The sequence below is a fragment of the Spermophilus citellus genome (assembly GCF_964194105.1).
Source record: "Spermophilus citellus genome assembly, chromosome: 7".
In the NCBI taxonomy this organism is placed as follows: Eukaryota; Metazoa; Chordata; class Mammalia; order Rodentia; family Sciuridae; genus Spermophilus; species Spermophilus citellus.
Genome location: NC_138188.1, coordinates 120,508,591 through 120,515,517, shown reverse-complemented (window position 1 = coordinate 120,515,517; position 6,927 = coordinate 120,508,591). Strand labels below are relative to the sequence as shown.

At 39.2% G+C, this 6,927-nt stretch overlaps 1 pseudogene across 1 annotated transcript; it reads left to right on the top strand.

The window, feature by feature from the left end:
• The first annotated feature begins 3,525 nt into the window (after window positions 1–3,525).
• LOC308652814 (protein N-terminal glutamine amidohydrolase-like) lies at window positions 3,526–3,988 on the top strand (annotated as a pseudogene). The gene has a single exon. The product of its transcript is annotated as a protein N-terminal glutamine amidohydrolase-like (transcript).
• The last annotated feature ends 2,939 nt before the right edge of the window (window positions 3,989–6,927 follow it).

Below are 6,927 nucleotides of genomic sequence, written 5' to 3'. Positions count from 1 at the left end.
TGTCTTCTCTAATGCAGCAATTACAGATGGCACCATCTCTAGTGGTATTTAATATTCTCATTAGAAATGGATGGAATGGTAGTTCTTGAGGGAAAAACAGTGCCAGCTTCTTATCAAGTACTATTTACTGGCTGGGTGATATTACATTGTGCCTACTTGCCCAAGCAGGAATTAAGTTTTCAAGAAGCCCCTTTACTATCTGTTTCTAAGCTAGAATTACCCAAAGGAGAAGTGTGTGAGAAATTTGTAAGATGGTATGAAGCAGTGGCCATTGTTCTCTGAGTGTCACCAGGCAAGATGCAGGGAAAGATGGCTGACTGATCAAGGGATTGCAGCCTGTCTTCTCTTTCCTGCTTTGCAGCCGCCGCTCTCCCTGTTGCCCACCAGCCTGGCCTATTGCCACACTAGACCCACCAGGGGCAAGAGCCTTCCACAGATTTCTTTAATAGCTCCCCTGCCCAGTCCTTCTGGCAGATGGCTGTGCATGTCCAGGTTTGATTTGTCCAACATCACAATGCTTTCAGAAGACTGATTAGTAACTTCACTCTAATCCTTTAACTTCCCTTCTCTGCGCTTCACTATTTTAGTTCCTCCCGTCTGGGGAGAAGAAATATTGCCAGAAGAGGGTCTGGAGGAGTTCCAAGGGAGAGGGAGAAATCCAACTCAGGACCAGCAGGGTCTTTAGCTTGTGTGATGGAAAAGAATTTCTGCAAGTGTCACTCAGAGGCATAGACAGAAGTTTATTTAGGAAAGCACCTACATGTTCTAGGGAGAATGTGGGCGAGAGAGAGAGAGAGAGAGATATGTTTCGGGAGCTCCCAGCTCTTTTTTAAAAAGAGAATTTGGTAAAAAAGTGGGTATGGGAAAGTACATAAGGATGTAGGGATATCATCAGCCTGGTGATTACAAAAGGATTTATGGTGATCTGGTATTTCTCAGGATCCTAGTGTGATGGAGTCTCCATTATTGGATCAGTAGACAACACTGGAAAGTCCTCTAAATTATAGACTTCTTAAAGTGTCATCTCTCTCTTGGCTTACTTGATTTATTGAAGGGCTAATTAACAATGCACAAGGTAGATATACAGATTTCCCAGGAATTTGGGAGTGATAGGCTTGGGAGAACTGACTTGGGGGAATGACAGGCCTGGAAAAGTATGTGGAACTTCTGAACTCAGACTTTATTTCCTTGTCCTTCCTTTAGGTCTACCTATATTTATGTCTTCTATCCTGCCTCTCCCACAATGCAGATCAACTTCCTATTGCAAATTCCCTAGGCCATAGTACTCATGGGGTTCTGCTTCTGTGATCCAATCTTCACAGAGTAGAATATGTTCTTAGCATGCACCAAGCTCTGGGTTCAATCCCCAACACCAAAACAAAACAAAATCAATCTTGACTATCACCCTAAACTTTCCCCCTTACCATTGTACACATTCTATTCTGTTGCTTTCAAATACCGAATCAGATCCAGTAATGCATGTGCAATTGAACATGTCCTAAGGAATAGTTAAAGGCTGATCCAACCCTCAAGGAGATCCCAGGTAAGTGGGAGACACAAGCATATAAAAATACATATAATGAGCACAATTACAATGATAGAGCTCTGTTTAAGCTGCAGTCAGAGGACAGAGAAATCTGAGAAGCTGTAAGATGCTGAGAGGTCAAGGAACCATCTCACACATCATCATATTCCCAGGGCTCAGGCACAGTGTCCAACAGAAAATTAGTGTTCAATAAATATTCTGGAACTGATTAACTAAACTGATTTTGTGTGTGGCACAATGTAGAGCCCCAGGCATTCAGCATAGTAAAAGGTAAACACAGTGTATGCTTTTTCTCAGTTTACAATTGAGTGCAGCTATTCACAAATTTTAGTACACATCAGAACCTCCTGGAAGGCTTATTAAAACCCATTTCCAGAGTTTCTCATTCAGCAGGTCTGTGATGGGTCTCTAGAAGTGGCATTTCTAATTGCTTCTAGAAGTATCTTGTGCTGCTGCACTGGGGACCATACTTTCAGAATCACTGGGAAAATGCAGTGTTTCTCAATCCTGGCTATATATTAGAATCACTTGGGCAATTTATCTTTTTAAAAAATACTTACAAGCATCAGTCCACACCTACTAAATCAGATTTTAAAAGATCTGTAGGTAGTTTTAACATACAGGTCAAGACTGAGACCACAGATATGACAAATAATGATCTCGGAGTTATCATTAATTGCTTGTTTCCTATATACCAGGTATGGCCTGAAGATCTAATACATATTATCACCTCTTTGAACCCCATTTTGCAGGTGAGAAAGATGAGGCTCAGAGAAATGGGATAAGCTGGCAAGATCACATAAGCAAGTGTTAGTAGTGAATCAGAACTCACTGACAAGAGCTCATGTTCATAGTTGCCAGATGACAGTGCAATATGAACCTCACAGAAACAGTGTCCCTGATTTGAATATTGAATAATGAATTGTTCTCTAGTTAGGCAAAGGGGCAAAGCATTTCAGGTATAAACCCTGAGTTCCCCATCTCTGCAGGCATTATTATGGGAAGGATTTCTGAGCTAGTTAGGAGGACAGGAGGAGATGACCTTGGTGGCCCACACTCTTCTGAGAGTCAAGAATTCTATAATGAAGAAATCTAGAACCTGGGGCTGCTTCATTTGTAGAGACCTAAAGAGACCAAGAGGATAAATACTCAATCAGAATTGCCCTGAAAGAATAATACGCTTATGTGTTTTTACTGTATTTAATTCCTCTTTTTTGAACATGTACTACTGCTTGGTCCTGAAATCTTCTCCATCCTCAAACAACTTTATGTTAGTTATTTAAGGTCTATAAATATTAGTAAGTAAAAGCCAGGAAAAAGTAGGACTGAAGTCATTTTTATTTAAATATTCTTTTAAATGTTAAAATTCATTACTAATTTTTCTTGGGGCTGGAGTTGTGGCTGGGTGGTAAGTGGTTGCCTGGCACATGTGAGGCACTGGGTTCAATCCTCAGCACCACATAAAAATAAATGAATAAAATTATCATGTCCATATACAACTAAAAAAAAATTTTTTTTTAAATTTTTTTCTAGGGGCTGGGGATGTGGCTCAAGCGGTAGCTCGCTCGCCTGGCATGCGTGCAGCCTGGGTTCGATCCTCAGCACCACATACAAAGATGTTGTGTCCGCTGAAAACTAAAAAATAAAATAAATATTTAAAAAAAATTTTAAATAAATAAATAAATAATTTTTTTCTAGGTAACTGATCAATGTCTATTTTTGCTTTTATATACTATTTTTATGATATTTGCCTTAATGTTTAATGTGAAAAATAGAAAATACAGAATAATGAGAAGATAATAAAAACTATTGTAAGCTCACCAACCAGAGGAAAGAACTGTTGAAATTTTGACGATATCCCACTCTGCTGGATTACTGGCGCCAGCTACTGCGCACTGGCGGATTCCTTCGGTGGGTCCTGTCTTTGAGCCCCAGGCTGGGGACACGCTCTACCAGCCAGACAGCACCCCCGAGGGACACCTGTGTCCACAGCAGCTGCTACTGAAAATATTTGGAAACTCTGTGAATACATCAAAAACCACAACCAGTATCCTTTGGAAGAGTGTTATGCTGTCTTCATATCAAATGAGAGGAAGATGATACCTGCCTGGAAACAGCAGGTGAGACCTGGAAATGGATTGGTGATCTGGGAAATTTAGAGTGATCCGTGCAGAATGCTATCTGAAGAACTTTGCTTCTGACCAATCTCACATGAAAGACTCCACTGGGAACTGGAGAGATCCTCCTTCACCCTACCCCTGCATTGAAACTGGAGACTCCAAAATGAACTTGAATGATTTCATCAGCATGGATCCTAAAGTAGGAAGGGGCGCTGTCTACAGGCTGTCTAAATTTGTACCTCGGTTTAACAGTAACTACTGAATTTGACATCAGGATGTGGAACTGTGCAAAAATTCTAGGACATGGACAAGCCATTCTTTCATTTAGAACAGCAAACATTATGGTACAGTTGGCTTGGAGTTACATTTTTCTCTTGATTCAATTGAGGGAAAACAGAATGAGCACAAATATCAGTGAACTGAACAAAACCTTTTTTGGGCTGAGGTTGTAGCTCACTGGTAGAACGTGTGCTTAGCATATGTGAGACTCTGGATTCCATCCCCAGCAACTCAGAAATATAAAATAAAATGCAATCTTTAAAAAAAATATATGTCAAGTTGAAACTTGATGTAGCATGTAATTGCTAGGTTATTCCTGTGGATTATTTGCTAAAACACATGATGACTTATGTGGGTGATTGCTCTTGTTAAGATAGAGGTGTGGATTTGGAGGCAGCTCCGTTTGTCTGTTCTGGGTGTTTCCTGTCTCTCTGGCTACACTAAGCTTCTTATGGGAAGAGCCATGCCTGCGGCTGGGGAAATCTCTGATGCCCATAGAAGGTGCCCATAAAATATTTCTAGAGATGGTTCTGCTGCCTGGGAAGGGATAATACTGTGAGCTGAATCAGTAGTAACTATTAGTCTTTTTGGACTATGATGTTGTTAAAAAGGTTGAAGTTCTCTTAGGCTGAGTGATATTTTGGCCTATTTGTAAATTGTTTTAAATAAAATAGATTTAAAACTAGTTTTGTTTTGAAGATTTTTGTGTTGCTCTTGGTGATCCAAAACACCTAAGAATGTCTTAATCATAGATGAGAACCATTGCTTTAAAACCACATTGATCATGTCTGCCTTCTTGAAGATGCCTTGGAAATGTGGCTTTAATTGTAAAATCCCAAATAAAAGGTATTTGTAATTACAAAAAAAAGGAAAGAAAGAAAGAAAGGAAGGAAGGAAAAAAGAAAGAAAGAAAGAAAGAAAGAAAGAAAGAAAGAAAGAAAGAAATTTTGATGATAGCTTTCCAGAAAGATCTTTTCCAAAAGTATTCAGGCATTTGTTTTCCAGAAAAAGAATCATACTACAGAGACACACTATAGAGACAAAAGAATCATACTATAGATACAATATGTATTGTCTATTTTTCTCTCTCTTGCTACCTATATATGTAGACATATAACACATATATCTCAATATATCATGATCATTTTTGTATCTTTAGATTTGATTCCCATAAATTATTATATACTTATAATAAATATCTGAATGCCATTCAATAATGATATACTGCTGAAAACACTCAGGAAGAAAATTTAGTAAGTACTGTTGCTGTGGTTGTGGTAATCTCTGAGCCATGATGAGTATAGATCCATAAAATGGGTGGAGCCCCATATATCACTAGTAGCAAACTCACAGAGGGACCCAGGATTCTTACTTTATGAATAATGTTCCAACTTTTTGTTGTTGTTGTTGTGGGGATTGATTGAACTCAGAGATGCTTAACCACTAAGTCACATCCCCAGTCCTTTTTAAAATTTTTATTTGAGACAGGGTCGTGCTAAATTCCTTAGGGCCTCCCTATGTTGCCAAGAGGGTGGCCTTGAACTTGGAATCCTCCTGTCTCAGCCTCCCCAGTTGCTGGGATTATGGGGTGCATCACTGCTCCTAGCATGTTAACCACTTTTGAGAGGTGATTCAGCTTAATTTCGTAATTCCTAGTCAGGTGAATGCAGACTCTGTGAGCCTGGAGCCCCTGTAGAGTGTTTTTCCTCACCTCTAGTAAAATGGGAAATGGAGTCTCTCCTCCAAGAGGCTAACTTCCTTCCCAGCTCATTTCTCTCCTTTGCAGGGAACTGCTGCCCCCCAGAGGATAAATGCATAAGTGAAGGTATTTATGAGGGCTATGGCCCCTGGGAAAATGCTTTTTCTTCTTTAATGAGAGTATTTCCCTCCTTTCTGTACCGTGTTCTTGCAGGACTTTTGTGTAATTTCAGTTTACCTAAGAGTTTTCTAATTTCTTTTATTATCTGTCTCTAATTTTTGCCCCTGGAAAGCCCATATGTACCCAGAAAGCTCCAGGACCTCAGAAGGGACTCCAGCCTTTCTAAAATCTTTACTAGTAAAAGCTTTCTATTCCAGGAAAACTAGGGTTGAAATGTCACCAATGACAGAGAATGGAAGAGGTCTTTGAAATACAGTATAACTCAACTTCAGGAGGAAATTAGAAAATAAAGCTCAGTAAAGTGTCACAAATGTACTTGGGGTATAGGGATATAGCTCAGTGCTAGAGCATTTGACTAGCATGCCCAAGGCCCTGAGTTCAATCCCCAGTATGCAAATAAATAAATAGAATGCAACTGGGCTTCTATAATTAGATTCAAAAAACCACTACAACTCTATGTGAATCTAAGAGAAATGATCTTAAAGATTATCAAGAAAAGTGGGACATTAAGCCATAAAGCCTGACAGAAGAAGGCAAATACTTTGCTGCCACACTGTCCACAGGTGCCCAGCAGTAAAATTATACTTATGGAAATGCAGCAAATAGATTAAAGTTAGTCTTCAGAAGACTGAGACTTAAAAAGGGGTTTTTACTGGGAAAGATGACTTCAAAGTGGAAAAGTTGAAGTTTACATGAGAGCTTATATTTGACCAAAACAAAATTAAAACAATTATGATATAAAGATAACTCGATTATTAATAAAAAATAAAATGTTTTTTTTTATGTTCTAATACATGCACTCTCAAAAACATTTTTTTTTAAGATGAAAAAGGAAAAACTTAACTTTCATTGAATGACCTAGTATACTTCTTCAGTTACAAATTAAAGACTGGAGGAAGGCATGATAACATGAAACCAACAATTAGTAAATCATAAAAAGCCAAAGAAAGAGGAGGAAGAGAGGGAGAAGAATAAGAAAGGGAGGGAGGGAGAGAAGAAGGGAGGGAGGGAGGAAGGAGGGAAGGAAGGGAGGGAGTGAGGGACCTGGGAAGTAGTTCAGTGTTAGAGCACCTACCTAGCATGCCCAAATCCCTGGTTTTAAT